This window comes from Pygocentrus nattereri, chromosome 4 (genome assembly GCF_015220715.1).
Source record: "Pygocentrus nattereri isolate fPygNat1 chromosome 4, fPygNat1.pri, whole genome shotgun sequence".
In the NCBI taxonomy this organism is placed as follows: Eukaryota; Metazoa; Chordata; class Actinopteri; order Characiformes; family Serrasalmidae; genus Pygocentrus; species Pygocentrus nattereri.
The window spans coordinates 20,349,976-20,375,181 of record NC_051214.1 but is presented as its reverse complement, the minus strand read 5'-3'; the positions used below and the strand labels follow the sequence as shown (position 1 = coordinate 20,375,181).

Below are 25,206 nucleotides of genomic sequence, written 5' to 3'. Positions count from 1 at the left end.
TTTGGGAGGTGACAAATATCGGGAATCATGCACTAAATGATTAGAGATCACACACTACTTAACTTTTCAGCTGCTGAAATGAAATGAAATGCACAGAGAGGAATTAGACCTCCACATTTAACCCATTCATGCAGTGAAACACCCACATACATTCATACTAGTGAACACACACACTATTGGGTAATGAGTACACTTGCCCGGAGCGGTGGGCAGTCCTATCCACAGCAGTTTGGGGTTAGGTGTCTTGCTCGAGGGCACTTCAAACACATACTGTCAGCTCAGGGGAGCGAACCAGCAAAACTTATGGTCAAAGTTCCTTAACCTCCAGCCCATGACTGCCCCCAAAAATTATACAGGCGAGATTCCCGCATTTGGGGAATTCACAAGGGTCGGCATCACCGAAGCACAATGTTAGAGCCTCGTCCTGGGTGAATCACCTTCATGATCATGGTATTGCCCCTGCCAGGTAAGTATCTAAACCAAACCAAATGCTGCTAAGCTGAACGGAGCTCACTGAACTCATGCAAACTCTCACATTCTCCAACAAACGTGGAGCTGCTGCTGCTGTTTTCTCTGCTGTTTGTGCTGATATAGTAAAGTAGCAGCAGGTAAACATGTTTAAATGGGGCTCATGAATTTAAAAATGTGATCAGTTTGGTATTTTTTTGAGTTTTAAATGTATATGAACTCGATTGTGCCTTACAATCAGCTCATTAAAAAGCTTCGCTCCACATGTGAGTGAGTGTTCACCACTTTCCTTTATTTACTTGTTGTATTTTCTTCTTTCATGCTCTCTGTTTTTATTGGTTGTTGCAGGAATCTATTCAGATTGAGTTGGTGACCAGTTTACACTAGATTACACACGAAAAAAAATCAAACGTTTGATAAATTCCAACTGATCTGAGTCTGTGCCACTCACACACGACTCAACTCTCCCTCCGACTGTCGACTGTGACTGACTCAAAAATCTACAGACTAGAGCTGACCAGCTCAGACTCAGCCAAACAGAGAATCAGGGCTAAAATCGGTTTAAACGTCATGTAATGTAACCCGAGCTTTATTTGAGTTCTAGTTTGAGATCATGCTGACCATTGTATTAAATGTTTGAACACTTTCTTGGTCAAATTACTTGACTTTCAAAGTAAAACAAGTTAAAACATCCTCTACAGAGGACACGCTTAAATACAGTATTTTTGGACAAAATAAAACAAAACATGACATTGAATCAAAAGCTATAAAACTCCTTCTCCTTCTGTTAATGAATTTGTCTAGCTTGTCCTTCACATTTGTAGTTCGGCTCCTTTGATTTAGACTAAAGTAGAAATCAATATTATAGGTTTAGATCACGCATATTGACATAAATGACAATGAGCATAAATGTATGATGTAAAACAGAAGTCATATGGACTGAGCACTCATCACGTACATTTAACATATTTTCAAATCTTAATAAACTGTGTTAGTGTGTGTTGCGCTGGTCTGAGTGGATCAGACTCAGCAGTGCTGCTGGAGTTTTTAAACACCTCAGTGTCACTGCTGGACTGAGAATAGTCCACCAACCAAAAATATCCAGCCTACAGTGTCCTGTGGGCAGCGTCCTGTGACCACTGATGAAGGACTAGAGGATGACCAACACAAACTGTTCAGCAGCAGATGAGCTATCCTCTCTGACTTTACATCTACAAGGTGGACCGACAAGGTAGGAGTGGACAGAGTGTGGATACAAAGAATTCCAGCAGCATTGCTGTGTCTGATCCACTCACACCAGCGCAACACACACCACCACGTCAGTGTCACTGCAGTGCTGAGCATGAACCACCACCCAAATAGTTCTTGCTCTGTGGTAGTTTTGTGAGGATCCTCACCAGTAAAAAAGAGAGTTAAGGTGGAATGGACTACAGTCTATAATTGTAGAGCTACAAAATGCACCTTCATGTTAAGTGGAGCTGATAAAACGGGGCAATAAATGTAGATACAAGGTAATAAAGTGCCTAGTGAGTTTATTTATTATTCTAAATCAACCTGCCAAGTGTGAACATGTGTATTCAGGTTATATTGTCAATGAATGCACAGTGTCATTATGCCACCTTCAAAATTATTTATCCTCTCACAAAGCATAAAAGCATTTTTTAAAAATATGTTATATCTTCTAAAGCCATAATGGACCACAGTGCTTTGCTTTATTTGCTGAGAGTTCACTGCAGGACACCACAAAACCTGAAAATAAACTAACAAATAAGAACAAAATGAAACAGAAAAAATGCACACCTTTTGCCAAAGTACGTTCTTTAACACTCCTATCATCGGCTGCCTGGATCTTCTGCACTTGCCAAAGTTAGACAGCTATAGCCATAAACAAATAGAAGTAATTCAATCAACTCTGTCTGTTTCCAGTTCCCTTCACCTTCAAAGAGTAGCTGGGCAATTCAAAGGCCTACGGTGTTGTGATACATTGGTATGTATGATATCAGCACCTGGCTGTGTTGCACACTTTAAATCAGACGAAACCAGGAGAGCAGATGCTTTTGCATTTACAAGCAGTACAAGACTGGATGAAGATGGTGTTACTGCATCACACAGTTATAATTTTTAACATTAAGATGCCAAACGTGGTTCTTGGGAGCCAAATCTAAGTAGGACCACTTTTGCTTCCCCAAATGGATGGTTCCTTTTTTACCCCTTATTTTTAAAGTCATTTTTAGATAGTAAAATCTTTAGATCGTACTTTTAGAAAGTAAACATATTTTTGGATAACTTTGGCTTGTTATTCAGGGATGACTTCCTTTTCAATAAGCACCAAAAACTGAACATATATATATATATATATATATTAACACTAGCCCTGCAAGTCTGCCAAAAATCCCCGATTTTTGTTAAGATAGACGGGTAGGGCGAAGTGTTGGGGCTACATGACCCTCCAAACTGAGGTTTTTCAGAGACACCAAACAGAGAGTTATGGGGAAAACAAGAAAACTGGTAAGATGGAGCACAAGAGACCAAAGAAACCCACAAATGTGAGAATTTTCTCAGTTAAAAAATTATGATAACCTTCATAGTATCTTAGTTTAATGTAGTTTCAGTGTATTTTAGTTGTTTTTCTTCATTACAAGCATAAAAAATTGCTAATAGCATGCTAATGTCTCATTTAGTTACTAAATGTAACTAAAGCCCAGCAGTGAGGAGCAGAACTTTACCCTCCTCTGCTGTCACTGCAGACGGGCAGGGTCGCCTATGGAGCAGCGCTAGTAGCTGTTAATGAAGTAATATTTTTTTTTTCTTTCTAATTTGAGGTTTGTCCCATTTTGTAGGACAAGATTTCAAGCACTACCCCTTGTAACTTAGCTCCAAAAATAAGTTCACTGGAAAATAAGGGGTAAGGGTAAAAAAGAAAAAATGGGATTGGGCCTAAATATATACACATAGCCCTGGGATAGACTGTCCAAGGTGTGCCCTGCCTTCTGCCCGATGACCGCTGTGATAAGCTCCAGCTCCCCCACGACCCAGAACAATAAGTGGCTCAGAAAATTCATGTGTGTGTGTGTGTATACATATTGATATGCACTAATATTGCACTATTTACAATGTACAATTTTGCAGTTATATAAGTTATGAAATAAAAAGCTATGGTATGTACAGTTGTACATATTTCCATGTATGAAATTTGTGAGTCAGAGGTAGAAAAATGAGATGCAGGGTACACAGGGGATAGAATACTGATTTGTACATATCCAGATTATGCAAGATATGGACAGATGTGCAAGATGACCATCTCATCACGCGCAAGGATAGATTTGCTAAACTGATGTTATCGAGCGATCACAGTGAATCTGTTTGAGATGTGGATTGTCTATAGAGATCATGATGATGATGATGATCGGGTGTTTCTACAAGGCTGAAAATGGTTATTTGCCGGCTTTTTGTTTGAAATTTCCATTCCATGTTAAATGGTGCAGCAGTTACATCAGGGCACCTGTACAGCACCTGAAAGTCCTGCACTATTAACGGTGGAACAAGAAATACAAATAAAATGCTTCATCATATTTGCATCCTGCACATTCGGGCCTCCAAGTGTCAGACACAAAACTCATACTAATATACAGTATATACCAAATATAAACTATATTGCAAAAGTATTCGGTCGTCTTCCTTCACGCGCATATGAACTTGAGTGAGATCCCATTCTTAATCCATAGGGTTTAATATGATGTCAGCCCACCTTAGCAGCTATGACGGTTTATGGGAATTTTTGACCGTTCTTCCAGAAGCACATTTGTGAGGTCAGACACTGATGTTGGATGAGAAGGCCTGGCTCGCAGTCTCCACTCTAATTCATCCCAAAGGTGTTTTAGCAGGTTGAGGTCAGGAGTCTGTGCAGGCCAGTCAAGTTCTTCCACACCAAACTCGCTCATCCATGTCTTTATGGACCTTGCTTTGTGCTCGGGCACACAGTCATGTTGGAACAGGAAGGGGCCGTCCCCAAACTGTTCCCACAAAGCATGAAATTGTCCAAAATCTCTTGGTGCTGAAGCATTAAGAGTTCCTTTCACTGGAACTAAGGAGCTGAGTGCAACTCCTGAAAAACTACCCCACACCATAATCCCCCGTCACCAAACTTTACATTTGGCACAATGCAGTCAGACAAGTACCGTTCTCCCGGCAACCACAAAACCCAGACTCGTCCATTGGATTTCCAGAAGGAGAAGCATGATTGGTCACTCCAGAGAACAAGTCTCCACTGCTCTAGAGTCCAGTGGTGACGCTTTACACCACTGCATTCCACGCTTTGCATTGCACTTGGTGATGTAAGGCTTGGATGCAGCTGCTCGGCCATGGAAACCCATTCCATGAAGCTCTCTACGATGTTCTTGAGCTGATCTGAAGGCCACACAAAGTTTGGAGGTCTGTAGTGATTGACTCTGCAGAGAGTTCGTGACCTCTGTGCACTATGTGCCTCAGCATCCACTGACCCCGCTCTGTCATTTTACGTGGCTGACCACTTTGTGGCTGAGTTGCTGTCGTTCCCAATCACTTCCACTTTGTTATAATATCACTGACATTTGACTGTGGAATATTTATTACTGAGGAAATTTCACGACTGGACTTATTGCACAGGTGGCGTATATAGTGTACTGTATCTTTACATTTCTACAGTACCAATAAAAGATGCTGTATCAACTGAAGGATTTATATTGAACCATGTGCCCCAAGCCAAGAAGCATTTCATTTTAAAAGTGAAAGTTTTCTGTCCTTGTTTGCACAAAGCAGAGCCTGAATAATCTAACCACATACTAATAGTTTCCATTCAGTAATTACTACCATAAAGGTAACAAAGTCCTGTTCACAGATCCAAAATTCTCCTCACCTCAGGACGGTGCACGTTTTGTTTTTGGGTTTGTGGATCTAAGCTCGTTTGCATGCCTCAAGAGAAGAAATACTGACCTGAGGAGACTTTGCAAGACAGAGAGAGAGCCGGGCTGATTTTTCCTACATTCATGGTCCAAGTATTCCAGCTCATTAGTGATGGAGACAACTTTTACAATTCCAACTGGCTTTATCAACTGGCATGGAGCAGCAGAGTGAGTGAGTCTGAAAATAGATTGAGGTAAGGATCCCACAATGAAGTATTGTGTTTTCTAATACACCTGGCACATTTCTTTTCTCACCAATTATTCAAGCCCATTCTGTGAAGACAGCGCAAGCTCAATATCATTTTGTCTTGGGGGGAAAAAAAAAACCAAAAACCCTAACGGTGCAGAGGGAAAGCGGTGGCGCTCACAAAATTTCCAAAAGACAAAACCTCTGAATAATGACCCACTGACTCTATCCTCATATCACCTCCCTTTTCTTTTGCTCAGAACTTTCTTTCTTTGCAGTTTGTCTTGCCTCCTCATGGAAGATTTGTCTTTTGCTCACCCAGCAACTTTCTGCAGGGAGCTTTTTTTGGCCTGCGTTAGCAGGTCTGGGGGATGTATCGCCCCAGAATGTGTGCAAGTCAGCCCCCTGGTGCCCCACTGACTCCTCATTAGGACCCCAAAGATGAAGTACAGGCTGACCCCTTTGGCTAAGCTCGACAAGCATCGTGGGTTAGAGGCCAACACGAAAAGGCGAGTCTGCTCAAATCGTGTCCAGATGGTCAGCATGCTGAAGAAATGTGATTCAGTTTACTTGATTCAAATGTGTGTGTGTGAACTGCACATCAACAGAACATACAGTACTATGCAAATATCAGAGACCATTTCATTTCCAGTCAAAACTGCCATTAAGTACACATTATTTGTTTTTCTATATCAGGAAAAAATGATATTGTTCCACACCTACAAAGTTCAGTCTTACAATTTGGTTGCATTTCCTGCTTTTCTTGATTCAAATAATCTCAAAGATATTTTGATATAGGTGTCTGGGTTCTTTGCAAATTTCATTTCCACAGAAATGGCTTATTGAAAGTTAGACATACACTATATTGCCAAAATTATTCAGTCACCCATCCAAATCATTGAATTCAGGTGTTCCAATCACTTCCATGGCCACTGGTGTATAAACCCAAGCCCCTAGGCCTGCAGACTGCTTCTACAAACATTAGGGAAAGAATGGGTCGCTCTCAGGAGCTCAGTGAATTCCAGTGTGGTACCATGATCGGACGCCTCCTGTGCAGCAAGTCCAGTCGTGAAATTTCCTCACTACTAAATATTCCACAGTCAACTGTCAGTGGGATTATAACAAATTGGGAGTGACTGGGAACGACAGCAACTCAGAAATGAAGTGGTTGGCCATGTAAAATAACAGAGCGGGGTCAGTGGATGCTGAGGCACATAGTGTGCAGAGGTCACCAACTTTCTGCAGAGTCAATCACTACAGACCTCCAAACTTCATGTGGCCTTCAGATCAGCTCAAGAACATCGTAGAGAGCTTAATGGAATGGGTTTCCATGGCCAAGCAGCTGCATCCAAGCCTTATATCACCAAGCACAATGGAATGCAGTGGTGTAAAGTGCCGCCACAGGACTCTAGAGCAGACTTTCTTATATATGTATATTATTTCTGATCATTTCGGAAATGTCTCATGAAAATTGAATAAAACTTAAACTTTACCCTTGTGTGGTGTTTATGTGTGTGTTGCTCAGTGGTCTGTTGGACCCACCACATTATTGCTTGTTTAAATCAATACAGCCTTAACAATTTATGTAAAAATACAAGTAGTTTTAAATACAAGTGTCCAATGTAGGGTTCTCCTTTAGCAGCTGTAGCCAGTCAGCAGCGTTTCCATGTTGTCCACCCTCACACGCACACGCACACACACACACACACACACACACACACACACACACACACACACACACACACACACACACACACACACTAACAGCAGGCCATGTAGGAGGAGAACAGAGTGAAGGACACAGCACCTCCACACTTTTACTCCCCGCGGGTTCAACCCAACACCACATGTGTAATATAAATGTGAGGGGGTGAACAGAGTGAAGACACTGAAAATGGGTTATTTTATATGTTCTTCCCTGAAAATGAGCAAAGACCAAGAATCTGATGTTGAAATAATAATAAATCACATAATTTTTTTTCTTCTGGTAAAGAGTGAAAATGGGTCCCACTGACCTGAACACCACACAAGGGTTAATGGACTCTTCACAGCACTGTATCATATCAATTACACGTTTCAATAGTGTAAAATTAATCCATCACTTTTTTAGTGTGACACAGTTATATATTCATATCAGAAACTGCAGATTTATGTTGTACATTCCTGTGGCTGTGGGCTCCTGCACATGGCCCTTGTGAAGGCAAAGGCGAGATTACTGTAGGAGTCAATGAAAAGCAACTTGTACTCGCAGTTCTATTTCCTTTCACACAAAGAGGCAGACTAACGACAAAAAAAAGAGAAAAACTCACTGAGATATCTGGAGCAGAGAGGAAGCAATTAAATAAGAGGAGAGGTATTTTTAACGCCGCGGACAGCAGAGTTTGAATGTGTGCAAGTGTGTGTTTGTGTGTGCGTCTGCACAAGTGTGTACAAGTGCTGGAGAGAGAACGTGTGCGTGGGAAGCATCCACAGCCATCTCGAGACGGGGTGAGGAGCGTGGGTGACAGTTCCTGTGTGGGAGGAGAAGGCATGAATACCATGCAGGGTTATGGTGCTTATGAATTGCGTTATGAAAGGGAGAGGGGGGTGGGGGGGTAGACGTGGTTACACAACGAGGCCCCGTTGGCACTCGGCCAGAGTGGGCCGGCAGCGATGGCAACGGCTCCGCAGCCGGATCCACGGCACCGCGCAGCCCTTCAAGACATTTGGTCGAATACGCAATTATCCGGCAGCTGCAATGCCAGCCACTCGAAGCAGGCAGGAGGGAGGGAGTGAATACGCCGGAAAAAGCGAGCATCAGGCAGGCCTCCCATTTACTCAAATGACGGGCATTCGCCTTCGTATGGACCTAAATACTCCAGCGGAAGATCTGCTTGATTCTGGAAGTGGAGAGTTATTACTGTTGCTTTGCTATACTATTTAAATGTAATTACACGATTACTTACATGTAAATGTAACTGCATGATTACCACATAATGACTTACACTTACGTTCCATTTACATTCTCTATCGAGGTGTTCGAGTCTGCATCCAATTTCTACTTTTTTAGCCTCAAAAAATGACAAACATGGCAGGACTATAATTTTTCAACAAAGTTCAACTATAACAAATCATTTCAACTACTTACAAACACAAGTGTAACAATTGTTGAACATTTAGAATCAGAGAAAATTCTTATAGCAACAGCCGCATCTATGAATGAGAATGTAGACAAAATCCTCCTTTATAATGTCTCTGATACAGAAGACTCACATTTTAACAATGTTTTAAAGAAATACACCTATTGTTTTTCACCAAAAAACATTTTTTCATTTGTTTGGTGGCACAGTCCAATTTTAGAGTAGAGCGAGCCTGACAAGGTCTATAAGCTTTTCTGAATTGAATTCAGAGCCATCGGCCATCTGTGTTTGCACACTGTGGAATTAGACCTCCACATTTAACCCATCCATGTAGTGAAACACCCACATACATGCACACTAATGAACACACACAATAGGGGGCAGTGAGCACACTTGCATGGAGCAGTGGGCAACCCCATCCATGGCGCCTTGGGGGTTAGGTGTCTTGCTCAAGGGCACTTCAGCTAAAGGGATCGAACCCTTTATGTCGCAGTATCTTTAGTCAGGGAACATAACTGAACCATAATCCACTGAAATGATATGTTCTAAGCTGTACTGACTCCACACACCCCGCCTCGCCTCCAGCCTTCTATTCTACTGTTCTGTTTTAAAACATTCGGATATGAAAAGGAACACATACGAAATTTTCACCTGAAAAAAACAGCCCAGTACCCAGAAGGTCGCCAGTTTGATCCCCAGAGCTGACAGCACGTGACTGAGGTGTCCTTGAGCAATACACCTAACCCCCAATGCTCCCCAAGTGCTGCAGATAGGGCTGCCCACCGCTCTGGGTAAGTGTGCTCACTGCCCCCTAGAATGTGTGCTCTCTAGTGTGTATGTGGTGCTTCACTTCACGGTTAAATGAGGAGGAGAACTAATAAGAGACACTTAATTTTTACCTTGATGTATATAGGTGCAGAAGTGTAACTGCAGCACCATTTAAGGTGGAACGGAACGTTTGAGAAGTCAGTTTCAGGGACGTTATTTCCCACAACATTGTGTGAAAATATTGTTTACTGCTGGTCTTTTGTTTTTGTCCCTTGTACAATTTTAAGTCTGTGTTTATTGCAGTCCTGATCATGAAGAAGATTAAGGTATTTTATTTCTGTAGCAGAGTTAGAGTGGTGCACTGACTGGTGGGCAGTGCTGGATTGTCATAAAGCTGATAAACAAACTCCAGCTACTAGCATGACTATACAGATGGTCAGTGATACTAGAAACATTGATGGTATGTAATAGGGCTGGACAAATTATTGGTCAAAGAATGTATTGGTCAAAAAATGTTGGAGATGGAGCTGCCGGGCAGAAGGAGAAGAGGTAGACCTCAGAGAAGGTTTATGGATGTAGTGAAGGTGGACATGGAGATGGTTGGTGTAAAACTAGAGGGGGCAGTGGATAGGGAAAGGTGGAGGCAGATGATCCGCTGTGGCGACCCCTAAAGGGAAGAATAGGGCTGGACAAATATTCACATGTTCATTCACTGAATAGGTATTAGGTTTTTAATTTTAGGCTTCAGTTATTGTTGTTTTCTTCCTTTGGCTAAATGTAGGTTATCCCTAAAAGCAAACTGCAAAATACTGATTACTGAGTAATGTTCGGAGTTCTCTAACCCTTACTAAGGCTGCAATGTATGCCCTTCATACATTTAGGTAACTGCAGCATCATTTAAGGTAGAATGGAAAATTTGAACAAAGAAACTGGCAAATAAGCTGAATTCAGCCTTGTGGAAAGAGGAACAAGATAACATTCAGCTGCTCCGGAATAAAAACTATAAACTACGGAGAATTATTTTATTTCGACGGGGTCAACGTATTTTAATCAGCGTATGATTTCCAGTCATTACAGTATGGCTTTAGCAGCCTGGGAGACTCACAGACCAATCACATGCGTTGTAAATATCACATATGATGCTGGACAGCCAATCAGATCTGTGCATTACAATGAGCACTGAGACTCGACTGAGTGACGCCACACAGAGGAGGGACGAGCTGAGAAAGAGCAGTCAGAGAAGAAAGTGAGTCAGATTATCTTACATGTCATTCTCTAAAAAGAGAAAACTGACAAACGTTATTGAAATATGACTGAATTCCACTTTATATGATCTGATATTCAGATGTTGACTGTATAAGATATTAATATTCCTTCAGGCTACTTCAGTAAACAGTGTATGGCACTGAGTCATGATGCAAGTTAGACATTATAATGTTCTGGACCTCTGCCTTGAGGAAATTTTCTTTAACTGGACCTTATTGAATTTTAACTAAAGACCTCTGGTATAATCTATCATTTTCATCATATCACTGTAATCTACAGTGACTCAAACTACATTTAGGATGGTTGAACATCTGCTGTCTCTCTTTATCACCAACTCTGGAGCTTCTTAGTTTTAAATTCCATCAATTCCAGCGACAGCAGTCAAGCCTCTGAGTGAACTGCAGAAACTGCAGTGTGTCGACTGCCTTGAGGGGGGTGGGTCTGCCACTGGAAAACTCCAAAGCCATTTATAAGAGAATTAGCTCCTTTCAGCATTAGGTCATCCTTAATGTAACTCACTCTTTGGTTGCCCTCACTCAGCCCCCCGAGCCATAGATAGTGTTCCCAATCAAACAACAAGCACATGGGGGGGGGGCATGTAATATGGGGTGGGGTGGGGGTTGATGGGGCATGGGACACAGCATGCCACCCCAGTTCCTGACATAGAAAGTTTTCACCATTTTCTTATGACATCATCATATATATGGGCCAATAGCACTATTTGAAAATGAATAGGCCAGTTAAAATGTAATTACAAGAAATTTGCTCTACCGCTTTGGCAAAATCCAACAAATACAATATTTACAGTGTCACAGAGTCAATGAAATAAGGGTACAGGTAGCCTTGATAAGACTATACTAAGTCATCAGCTAATCTCATAAAGCAACAAAATAAACCCTTTACAGGCATGAAATGTCCTGCCACAAGCAATAAACTGCCCATATCATGGAAAAACTCATTTTATTCAGAGTGGTTTGATGTAGAATGTTAACACTGTTAAAGTTTTAAAGCTTATTCTTTACTTGCTACTACTACACTTTATAATTAAAGTGGAAAATGTCAACATTTTTACATGCATTCACCTATTCAGTCTACAGCAGTTTAACTCCACCCATTCACATTATAGTTATAGAGTGTTTTAGCCAGACCTGCTTTCTGAATGAGGCACAACACAGGACAGTCAATCAAAACAGAACTCATTTATCCGTCTTAAAGTTACAGTAACAAAAACAGTCTGTTCGATTCTAAGGTAAAAAGAAAGTATATAAAAAATGTCATAAATTATATAAAATACTTCATCTATGGGCCCTTTATACAGTTTTTCTTGTTGTTGCAAGAAACATATATCACACAACATGCCTCAGCGTTTTTGATAAGCACTTTTCTGGGAGACATCCAGAGACAACTGTTCATTTTAAAGTTGGGTGAGGCAGCACTACTACTATGGGGTAAAGTGGCCTCATGTCACTATGTATTGAAGGGTATCTATGTCTCTAATATATCGCTGCTGTGAGAAAATTGTATTTCCTTGTATCTCCATTTTTGTTGTTTTTCAGTTTTTGACAGAATTTGAAAATGCCTGTTACCCTTTATATTGTCTGTAAATTTCAAGAAGAATGGACTAAAAGAAACAACCCAAAATGGTTTGGAAAAAAGTCTGGCTCCATTGACTTACATTCAAAGTATGTTTTATCTTCTCCTGTAGTTACCATTTTGGAGATATGAGGTTTTGTTCCAACAACAGTGATAGTATGATGTAAACACTCGCTACAAATAAGGCTCTAAAATGAGGGGTGCAAATCTGTGAACTGGAGCAATGCTGAAAAGCATGATGGGGGCCCACGTTGACACCATATATAGACCATAAGATGGACATTTTCCTGGAGGTGGCCGTACAATACATGTCTGCTTAGTGGACTGTAGCCATGTCACGTGAACTGATGCTAATCATTGAGTATGTGCCACCGATTGGGGATCACGCTGTGTAAACAACAAACAGTGCTGGTTGTTTTTTTCAGGTTGTGCAGCTGTAGCTGTTTAATGTACATGTTTCCATTTAGCCCTGGCTGAACCGCAGAGCATCGCCCTACAAAAGGAAAGACAAGGAATGAAAAAAAAGGAAATTGAGAAAAACAGGGGGCTTCATGTTGGTCTTAATTGTCTATGGAAAGACTGTCATATTTTCCACCGGGTAAGCTTGAAACCATTACCGAAGCTAGCCTTCATTAAATTTTCCACAACATTTTGCAGAAACGTCAGGAAGCAGCTGTGGAGGTACTGATTAATTGTCTTTCTCCCTGGATCCTTGACTTACAACGCCACACTTCATTGAGATTATATTCTTCTGTTTTCTTCCTCCTTCTTCTCACCAACCACTTCACAAGGTATTTTGCTATATAGAAATATTAAAACCGGTGGCCAGTTGTAAACTTTTAAAACCCTGCGGCCTGAGGGGCCAAAGACCTGCGTGCTTCCAAAAGGCTTTTTAACACAGTTTTTAGCCTGTGGGCTAACACATGTCGATCCAACCGTAAGCCTGCAACCCCACCACCACCACCACCACCACTTCCTGTCCAGAATTACATTAACCTCAAAGAAAAAAGAAAAACTATGGGCAAAACTAGATGAAAAAAACTGGTACAGTGCAGTTTGGCCAATATAAGTGAAATTAGAATTTGCTGCAAAACAAGGATGGAGGCCACGCAAGGGCCGTGATGCCGGCTGGAAAAGCCGAAACATCTGCTAACGGGGTAGTCCGGCCTCTGGGAGCAGACCAAATAAATGGCTCTAGTCACTGTCCAATGTTAACAGCTCCAGATCTGGCGAGCAAACAGATGCAAGCAGGGCCGTCTGGCAGCCGCCACTGCTCAACAGAGCACCAGGCTAAAGAAGAGCTCAACACTACTCTCAGGCTCAAGCTTTGAAGCTGAGGCACATGCAATGTCAGCACACACTTCACAGCAGCATGTGACACATCGGAGGCGTGGTGTGGGTTCATATCGAGGCTCAGCCTTTAAGGCAGACATCTGTGTGAGTGTGAAAAATCTTTTCAACCCCTTTAACCTCTTATTCTCCAGGGTATATTTTGGTAAGGCAAATTATTCAGTAACTGCATGAAATAAATGCAATTTTATTTACTTATTTATTTATTCTGTAATATTAAACTTATATACTATTAAACTTCAACACCAACACCAGCTACTCAAAGCATGTAAGCTAAGGCCAAAGCAGCTTAAGTACCACTTCTGACAAAGCGCTCTGCTTTGTGTTGGGTATTTTACTGAGGTTGCCAGTCTTATTATGTAAATTTAGTGCATAGCACTGTAAGTTTACATGTAGCTTATTTCAGTCATATTTCAGCTTCTCAATGACCTCGTCATTTAGCAAATCCAATGACAATCAGAGGCAAAACCTCTGTTTGGCAAAAGCTTTGGAACATTTTTGTTTACCACAGTATGTGACAGCTTCGATTTTTTAATATATTGTTTATTTGTCTCATACAGAAGACTGGCCTCAAGACGATAGAACACCTTTGGGATGAATTAGAGCGGAGACTGCGAGCCAGGCCTTCTCATCCAACATCAGTGTCTGACCTCACAAATGTGCTTCTGGAAGAACGGTCAACAATTCCCATAAACACACTCCTAACCCTTGTGGAAAGCCTTCCCAGAAGAGTTGAAGCTGTTATAGCTGCAAAGGGTGGGCCGACATCATATTAAACTCTATGGATGAAGAATGGGATGTCACTCAATTTCACATGCGTGTGAAGGCAGACGAGCAAATATTTTTGGAAATATAGTGTATGAGAATATTGACTCTTCTAACAGAAGGTTTCAAAAGAAAACACACTAAGCATTTAAGCAACTCTGAAAATACTGGCCTTGAAAGATTCCTAGCAAGCTAATCAGGAGTTTTATCAGTAGCAGTAAATCAGATATCATCAGTGATACCCTTTTATCTTGCGTCTGCATCTGCGAGGCGTGCAGCCTCAGCTCCCAGCCTCACCAGATGTGCGGCTGATGGAACATGTGTCTCCCTCTCCTGCTCCTCTGAGTGGGTTTTTTTGTATACACACTGGCTCCCTGATGAGCTGCCAGGCTCTGCTCCTGTATGGAGCAGGAGCTCCATGACTAACGAGTCAACTAGTTGAATTATAATTTTTTTACTCACTAGTTTCTTCAAGCCATTTACAACAATTTCCATTTGTTTCAATGTCAATAAGAGACAATAGTTCAATACTCACTTAATAGGTCACTTACTAACCCAAAATAAAAGATCAATTAACCCCTTGTGTGGTGTTCAAGTCTGTGGGACCCATTTTCAGTGTTTACCAAAAGAAAAAATTATGTGATTTATTATTATTTCAACCTCAGATTATTGGTCTTTGTTCTTATAAAATAACCCATTTTCAGTGCTTCACTCTGTTCACCTCACACACATTTATATTACACATGTGGTGTTGAGCTGAACCCGCAGGGAGTAAAAGTGTGGAGGTGCTGTGCCCTTCACTCTGTTCTCCTCCTACCTGGCCTGCTGTTAGTGTGTATGTGAGGGTGGACAACATGGACAGGCTGCTGACTGGCTACAGCTGCTAAAGTAGAACCCTACACTTGTGATATTTAACACATCTGGTATTTTTACATAAATTATTATGGCTGTAATGATTTAGATGAGGTGGGTCCAGCAGACCACTGATTAAAACACACATTAACACAAGAGTTAAAGGCTTCAAGTCTGCTCTTAGAATTTACAGATAGCAGCTTAAAATTGTAACATGTTACAGGGGTTGGCAAAGGCAGTGTTAGAAGTTTTGTCAAAGGACTCAACTGGTTTATGTTGTGTAATATAGTGTTGTATACTCACTACGCTGTCTATTTCAATGAGTTTGCACTTTTGTTTTCGCCAACAACAGCTCTGACGTCTAAGAGTTAAAGTTAAAATATTGACAATTTGTTGAGTGATCTGTATATCAACTAAACATGTTTTATTATTAAGTTAAACACACTCCTAACCCTTGTGGAAAGCCTTCCCAGAAGAGTTAAAGCTGTTATAGCTGCAAAGGGTGGGCCGACACCATATTAAACCCTATGGATTAAGAATGGGATGTCACTCAAGTTCATATGCGTGTGAAGGCAGATGAGCCAATACTTTTTTTTTTATAAATATAGTGTATTTCACTACTAGAATCAGCCAGTGTTCTTGAGTAGCTGCCCACAGTGGATATGAAGCATTTCATCATTTGAAATCACAAAGTAAATTACATTGTATGACAATGTGAGAAATGGTCCAGAATCACTTGGCAAAAAATTATTTTACATTAAGTTTCATTTTAATTATTATTTTTTTTTTTTTGTACCTTTGATGTAAAATTATTGTTTTGGAGATACAACGTTTTGTCCAGAAGGTGACAGCATACTAGTCAACTAGTCATTGTGTGGACTCACCCAAAAGTGCTGTAATGGGGACTGGTCTGGACACTTGGCTCTGTGCCTCCTTTGGGCAGTTGGGTCAGGCAGAGGGACAGCGGCCAGGAAGGCGTTCAGAAGGATCCCTTGGCCAGGGTGCTGAGACTACACAGACCACTAAAGAGAGTAAGAGAGAGAGAGAGAGAGAGAGAGAGAGAGAAAGAGAGAGAGACAGAGAGACAGGGAGATAGAGAGAGGGGAAATGACAGAATGTTTAATGACTCTGGTCTGGGTGCATGGAGCTTAGTGTCTTGCTAGGGCTCTTCACACTGGCTAAATGAACTAGAACTGAGCATCTGCTGAAACAATAAGCTCGCTCCCTCGGAGGACTAACCATGCTCTATTAATCTGAACCTTCCGCTGCGTTTAGGCATGACCCGTAACCGCAATGAAGAGCATTTCTGAAAATATGAGACGACCGCGATGACAGATGACCTGCTCAGCTTTTAAACGGGCAAAGGGCCTTTTTCCAAAAAGTTATTACGTTTCCGTCTAATAGAAATAAATGTGACCCCTCTGTAAATACCAGGCAATCACCTACAGTATTCTGAGATGAATACTTCGCTATTAGAGTAAAAGTATACTTGGACGATCGCTAACTCCCCTCCTCATCATTTCCCTTCATTCTCTGCTCCAAATTCACCCTATCCCTCACCCTTTCCCCTGAAGCTGACAGTACCTGACAAATTACGCAAACCCCACCACCCACAATAGAGCACAGGGTCTAATTAGGTTGGCTGTTAATCTAACAGAATGAGATTTCCCTTCTCATTTGCAGAACGGTGGGTGAAAAACTATGTCCCAAACTGCAGGCCCTGTCGGCAAATCAGAGATATTAAATTAAATTTGAAAAAAAAAGGGGAAAAAGTAGCTACGAGCCTGGGGGCCGCTGAAACAGGGCTGAGCCCAAACGATGACCACAAAGCTCCTGTGTACCTGCCTGCATAGCAAAAAGCCCCGATCCAACAGGCCAGGAGATGGAATAAGAGCCTCGCTGTGGTTTTGGTGCATGAGGGACCTCTTCCTGATTAGATACCAAAGGGGAACAAAAAGCAATGGACAAAACTAACAGTGTCTGTGATTTTCTGCACTTTACGTAGCCAGCCACGTCGCAAGCTGCATTACGAACACAACAAAACAAAACGGCACTTATAGATTCAGCTAGGAACAAAGGCAGCATTGACTACACAGGTAGGTTAGAGGAAAGATGAAGGAAACTACTTTTTCCTGTGAGAATGAGTCCCCTAAAAAAACACTTCTGTAAGTCAACCCACAGACAACAGGACATACAAGGATTCACCATTATGCTTTTTCTCTCAGGCCAGATCCACAATGCTTGTGTGAATGGATGGAAAGAGGCAAGAGAGGTGAGTCACTGAGGTGGGCGCTGACTCTTCGCTCTCATAAAGAGCTCCAGAGGCCTGCTTTGCATAAACCCGTCCGAGGCAGAGCGCATGTATATACCTCCTCTTCCTTCCCCTCTCGCTGCTCTGGGGCGGACTCAGCTAGGCACTCTTCCGCACTCTCGCTGCCTTCCGTGAGGCCTGAGGCTGGAGATATTACAAACACCATTATGCTCCTATGCTTCCGCGCCAGGGCCAGCTCAGCTAACCCAGAAAAACAAGGCATTTCTGTGAGATTGCATCACAATCTGTGGTGGCGCTCACCCAGTGTAAACACAGGAAACGGGGTTTATCAAGACAGAACAATCTCTCGCCTCAGCTCACATGTAACACAGAAGAATACGGAGATTTGGAGAAGGCTTCATCCTAGCCAAACATATCTATCAGTGAAGATGGTCAACTGCTGAATTAGAAGAATTGAATGGACATAAATTGCATGATACAATAAGCACTGAGAGAAATGTAGAAATAAAGCTTTATTATTTGCTAAAGATCTCATCATCAGGTCTCTAATCACTAAGACAATGACAAATCTGAGTGTGGCTCAATGTCATAAGAGAAGGTTAAACTCACTGAATATTTTCTATGTAACTCAACACTGAGAAGTTATCTGAAGGAGGCCTGAGCGGATATAAAGTTATGTTATATCTACACTGTATTTCCAAAAGTATTCGCTCATCTTCCTTCACACACATATGAACTTGAGTGACATCCAATTCTTAATCCATAGGGTTTAATATGATGTCCGCCCATCCTGTGCAGCTATAACAGCTTCAACTGTTCTGGGAAGGCTTTCCACAAGGGTTAGGAGTGTGTTTATGGGAATTTTTGACTGTTCTTCCAGAAGCGCATTTGAGAGGTCAGACACTGATGTTGGATGAGAAGGCCTGGCTCTCAGTCTCCACTCTAATTAATCCCAAAGGTGTTCTGTCAGGTTGAGGTCAGGACTCTGTGCAGGTCAGTCAAGTTCTTCCACACCAAACTCACGACTGGACTTGTTGCACAGGTGGCGTCCGATCACGGTACCACGCTGGAATTCACTGAGCTCCTGAGAGCGACCCATTCTTTCACTAATGTTTGCAGAAGCAGTCTGCAGGCCTAGGGGCTTGGTTTTTCACACCTGTGGCCATGGAAGTTATTGGAACCCCTGAATTCAATTATTTTGATGGGTGCCTGAATACTTTTGGAAGTATAGTGTAAGTTTTAGTGCCCTGGTCAAATTATGCTTTGTTGATTTTCTAAATGAAAATAAGTTAAAACATCCTCTACAGGGAATCTAATTCTGCACTTATTGGGAATAAAATAAAACAAAAGTATGTCATGTACAATGGTTATGGTACATCTTATACATTATGTGTTTTTCCGATTTGTTAAATTCAGCCAATATATATAAATTGTGCTTAATAATCTGCAGAAAATTGCCATATTCAAGCTTGGTTACTGCAGAGGCTTTGGTTATTTTCCCTTAAAAAAATCAACAAAACATGTCATTAGACCTGGGGTCAAATGTCTGAGGCTTTAGCATTAGTTCTGCAATCGCTAAGCTAGCGTACTTATACCTTAAACAGCAACACATAATCAGGCCAACTGCAATTGAACAGTTTATCTTGCTTTGGCAAGAGAAAAAATTGCTATGTTCAATGATTTTGTGTGGAATCACTTGACAAATACTTATTTATAATATGTATATGTATTTATAAATATATTTAGAAAAAAAATACAAGGATGAAAATGAGCTCAAGCGAAAAATGAGGGGACACAGCAAAAATGCACTATTATAATACTTTTTTTACAAGTTTTCTGGCACACAGTTTATTTTTTCTCACGCCTGATAAAATTATAAATCCAATTATTTCTATAATATTTTTATATCGCTGCTGTCAGAAGAAAACCCTGTATCTCCATTTTTTGACGATATTCAGTTTTTGACATACTTTAAAAATACCGGTTGCCCTTTACATTGTGTGTGAATTTCTTGATGAACAGACCAACGTTGACCAAGGCGTGAATGCCAAAATGACTTGAAAGAAAGTCTGGTTCCACTGACTTACATTAAAAGTAAAGTAAGTTTTTTCCTTCTACTGTAAAGTTACCATTTTGGAGAAATGAGGTTTTGATCAGATAGCAGCAATATTGATCAATTATTAGCTGGGAAAGTGTTTTCTAAGTACTGATGATAACCATGACATGCTCAGAAAAGCACATGATGTAATTTAACACAATAGCAGTAAATATTGTCATATTTCCCAGCCCTCAATACTGAAGAGGGGCCACGCAATTACCACCAGTATGAAGTGTTCAATAAATATATTAACTTATTATAAGTCATAATTGCAATGAAGTATTCTATATAGTTTGTTTACAATTTGCTATGGTTGCCAGGCAACCTTTTCAAATATTAGAGCATGAAGAGCCCATTCATTTTCACTTGGCACTTTAACACACAAATTCCTATCAGTCATGCGGTCTTACCAGTATTTAGGCTTAGAGATGCAGCTCAGCCAATCAGATTTTAGAACTGGAACTATGTATTCTACGAACTGGACTGCGGACACTGAGTCATGGCAGACCTTCCTCTCTCAGAAGCCCATTTATTCCTAATGTGAGCTCTTTAACTGCAGGAGTTCCTCAGAGAAACGGGTTTGAAGTAAGTGACTCAGATGACTGACGTTTGGTGGGCAAACTCTGTTCAGCGTCCGGAGATTCATCCGCTGCTATTCTTACCACGCCGGATTCCTGAAGGAAAGGATGCTGCTCCATCCTTTGGCACAACTCACTCAGTGGGTCCTAAAGGCAGGCACGGTGCCTGGACCATTTGCCGAGCATTGAGGAGATATGGACGGTATAAATAACTGCATGTAATTACAGGCGCCCGCTCTTCAAGCTTTCGGAATACTTGAGGACATGTGGCGCGTTTTGTTAAAAGCTCTCCTGCACAGCGCACAGCAGGATGGGTCTGGAAAATTGAAATGTTAAGAGATGACGGATGAATGCAGTCTCTTATTTCTCACCCCCCCCGTTTTGAAGATCTGTCTTATGTCTGGAAAAAAAATACATAAATTCTCGGCAATGTATATAACTCCCACGCTCTTGGTCCAAAATGAATGCTGTGTGCCGAGTGCATCTGTCGAGTCCCCCCCCCCATCTTTAATTGCACATCCTAACACTCTTTTCTGCTTCTTTGTCTCAGGCTGAATGGGATTACAGGACTGACATTGAAAATACTACATACACGATATTACAAAGCTTTTTTTGCCAACCTAATCCCTTCCTTTTCTTTGAAAAAAAAAAAAGAAGCAAATTCCTATTCAGAGCAAATCCATGTAGCCTTGAAAAACTGTAAGGAAGCTGCAGTTAATCGGATGGATGCACTACAAAAACAAACCAGTACATCTTATGCAATCTTGAAATTGTTAAAGATTCATCTGTTTACTTGTTAAGACGTGTCGGAGTGTAAGCAGCCACAACGGCTTATGGTTTGATGGCATATAGACACAAATTTGCAAAAGCAAGGCCAAGTCTAAGGTCTCTCAATAACAGAGTTAGCAGCTGTATTCAGTTGCAAGAGTCAGTGCAATGCATTGATTCTGTTTGCTTATAAAGGGACAAAATCTGCATATACACACTATATACTCAGTCCAATGTCCACTTGTTTATAGACACCAGCTCATCCCATGTTTCTTCTGAAATCAACTGAGTTTATCAGGAATTTTCCCCCCTTTGCTGCAGTAACAGCCACTACTCTTCTGGGAAGGCTTTACACTAGATGTTGGAACTTTGCTGTGAGGATATGATTGCATTCAGCCACAAGAGCACAAGTGAGGTCAGTTACTGAGCTCATCCAGATCATCCCTAAGGTATTGGATGGAGCTCCATCACTCCAGAAAACATAGTTCCACTGCTCTACAGCCCAGTACTGGGGGACTTTCTACCCCTCTAACCAAGGCTTGGCTTTGAGAATTAAGTTTATACAAGCTGTGTGTGCACCAGTGTCAGCAAAGGGTGCTCCTTAATGTAGCTGAAATTCACTAGAATGTGTGTCTGTACACTTTTGTACACATAGAATTTCACAGCTGTCGGAAGAAAACCTTGCATCTCTACATTTTTGTTGTTTTCCAGTTTTTGACATAATTTGAAAATGCCTCTTGCTCTTTTTGCATCCACTGACTTACATTAAAATTAAAGTAGGTTTTTTTCTTCTCCTGTAAAGTCACCGTTTTAGAGATACAAGGTTTTCTACAGAAGCAACAGCAATATGTTACTTAAACAAAGGAAATAATGGCACAGTGTTGGTTACCTGGCTAATGTTGCTTTGTTAGGTTTACTAGCAAAGTACTTTTTAACAAGCAAAAAAGCTTCAAACAGGTACTACAAGTCCTTACGGTCAAAATGAATTAATGTAATTGCATTACTACTGATGTTTTTTGGTCGCTTAGTACATGCAGTCACACTAATGTTTCACATTACTACTTTTTAACCACTGATAAAAAAATGACAAAGCTATATATTGCTGCTATCGGAACAAAACCTCCAAAATGGTAGAGAAAAATAAAACTTTATAAACCTGTAACAAAAGTCAATGTACAATGATATTTTCCAGGTTATTTTGAATGATTTCTGTTGGTCCATTTACCATGGAGTTTCAACACAAACGAATGGGCAAAGGTAGTTTTTAAACTATGTAAAAAAATCTAGGTTTTTGCGCAACAATGACGATATGTTGACTAAACTTAACAGCAGGTAATTAGAAATTAAGCAGACAGTAATTAAACAATCAATTTAACAAAGCAATTAGAAAGGAATTCCACTGATATGAGATATAAACAGCCATTCAGGTGCTCCACCACAGCCCAGTGCTGGTGGGTTTATACCCCACTAGCTGGGAATAGTGGCCTTAGACTGGCTTTCCTATTCTATTGGCATTGCTTTGATACAGAGCTGTACCTTGAATGCACCTCAAAGTAGTGTAGAAGGGGTGTCTAAATACTTTGGGACACGTAGTGTATACATGCATATACTGTCTAGTATCACATCGCAGCTAACAACAGTTAACAGGACTGAATGTGGTCAGAAACCACATCACAATGACGGCTAAATTAGTCAAGGTGCTAAAGCCTTCCTGTTTCGTTACTTCCACAACATTATTCAGACTGATGAAAATTTCATGTGAAGTAATACAGGAAAGTTAGTGAGATCATTTGAGGTGGCATTAGGAAGCTAAATGTATCACGGCGCAGGAAGAGCCCTGGGGCTAGCCGCCCTGTCATCACCCTGTCTGCCGCATTCACCGCGCCAGGCCTGCAACCATGGGAACCAATGAGTGCCCTGTCAGGTGCACCTGCTCCAGCCTGATACGTCCGACAACCTGCACAATGGCATTGCTCTCCTTCTCTTCCTCTTTTCTCTTTCTCCACCACTTTGATAATCCGTCCTCCAACAAAAAACACTGCCTCCCAGTAATGCAGTACAGTACAGCAAAATCTGAAAATCAACATGAACACGCTTCTAAAGGCTGCTTTGTGCTCCTGGCGCACCTAGGGCTCTCTTTCTCGCTGGCAGCCAAGCATTGTTCTGGTAATATCCTTCATTTCACACCCTTCGCCTCCTTCATAATTAATACAAGTCTTCTTAATAAATACTCTAAAACTCACTGACTTTTGTGGCATTTTAATAAGGCTGGTAGCTCCAGGCGTTCTATAGAGACGATGCAATTACCTTACATTTAATGGGTCGACTTAAAAATTTATGGAAGGAAACCGAAAAGTACGTTTTGAGGGATGGTGCGGCCGGCCCAGGCGACAGCTCAGCTCCATCCTGTGGCTTTCAGAGTGGTGAGGGGTGGGGTAGGTGGACGGTGGATCCCGCTAAACCGCGGCATGTTGTTCAAGCTGATCAGCAGGCTGTGTTGTTCTCCTACAACCCCAGCTGCACATAACACCCCCGCCATCCCTCGCTCCCTCCCTCTTTCTTTCTTTTTTTTCTCCTCCTCCCCTCCGTTTCCATGTATCCCCCTGACGGAGTGGCCTAATGGAAAGAGCACGGCTGACAGATGAGTGCATCAGGGTGGAATTCGCAGCATAGCTGCGGTCATGACATCAGAGGCTCGCGTTTTTATTGTCAGCCCGGGCGAGTGTTCCTCTGACAGCCGGCGCTCAGTGTCGCGTTACCCATCGCAAGAGCCGGGAAATCGGCCTAAGTGGATTTCCTGACTGCGCTGGCTGTATTCTGGTAAAATTAGCCCTATTTTCAGGCCACAGAAAGGCAGAAATGAGAATGACTATGGTGCCTTCAGCTGTACTTTCAACATGTATGATCTTTTAAGCACACTTGAACGAATTTGTCTAAAGGATATTTCAGTCTGATTGTCATCTGTCGCGTCTGAATGGTACAGCCACTTAACACAAATGGTAGAACAGAAAACAGAATCACAAACTAAAGAGCAAACGCTGAGCTGCTACTGTCCATGATAAACCCAGAAGAAGTCCAACGGTGGTACATGGGCCAAAACCGAAGAAGAAAATTCTTACCTCTATCACGAAGTAAGCTAACTGAGCACTGTACCAGCCCACTTCCAGGAGAAAAATGGCCCACAAAATACAGTAAAGCCCTTTTCTCACTCTGAACGTCACACTTCTTCTTCTTCTTTTACTTCTTCTTCACATTCTGAGAAGTTTTAGCATTCAAATAGCTAAACAAATGTCCTAATGTCCCAGCTTTGACGACACGCTTTTCAAATGTTATTTTTCAACCATTTTCTCTCATTTTCCCTTTTGCTTACAGCTTGTACCCAATGTACCCCTCCACCACTTTTGTAGACTGAAGCCCAACCCATAGCTCCGTCAGTAAGAGTGCAGCATTTTTTAAACAACCGGTCCTCACTGTATTTTTGAGAAATGTCAGAGGGTTTGGAGGAGAATGCTAAAATGCTCAAATCGGCCAGGCAATCACAGAGGTGCCCGTCTGACTGGTTGCACAACACAAGAGAGTAAAGAGAGACTCTGCCATCTTTCCTTCCCAGAGAGAACATGACTGGTCCTCTGGTACGATATGTTCATTTTAATTAATAGTCTTATATGCAGGCAGACCTGACTGCTCTTGTTCCCAACAGGGCTCTGTTTACAACATATTAGACATGATCATGAACTCCCAACACATAACAGGATAGTACAAATCTGTAGTAATAAAACTTACACTTATATTTCAGAGCAGCAAATATAAGAAAAGAGAATAGAGAATAACAGCAGAGCTTGATGTAAGAGTGACTTCTTTGAGTACTTGGTAAGAAAATGACAGCAAACACATGGTTGCCAGCGTTATCAATCTACTTAACTAATCAAATCGTTGTTGTTATATCAATAATTTAATAATATATCAATTCTTTTTTATTTTTACTGGAAAATATCAGCTGTCATTTACAGTGTGTATAATAATGATGAGCCCTGCGATGGACTGGCGACCTGTCCAGGGTGTATCCTGCCTTCCGCCCGAAGACTGCTGGGATAGGCTCCAGCACCCCCCCGCGACCCTGACGGAGAAGCGGCTTAGAAAATGGATGGATGGATGGATGGATTATAATGATGAATGAATGAC

At 41.5% G+C, this 25,206-nt stretch overlaps 1 protein-coding gene and 1 pseudogene across 4 annotated transcripts in view; both read right to left on the bottom strand.

Moving 5' to 3' along the window:
• The window catches only part of hivep2a (HIVEP zinc finger 2a), a 130,510-nt gene that overhangs the window by 13,955 nt on the left and 91,349 nt on the right, over nucleotides 1-25,206 (bottom strand). For all 4 annotated transcript variants that reach the window (XM_017701077.2, XM_017701079.2, XM_017701081.2 and 1 more), the window contains one exon: nucleotides 16,193-16,330. The gene's annotated coding sequence lies outside the window, so the exon portion shown is untranslated. The remainder of the gene's footprint in view (nucleotides 1-16,192; nucleotides 16,331-25,206) is intronic.
• On the bottom strand, nucleotides 325-474 carry LOC119263317 (annotated as a pseudogene).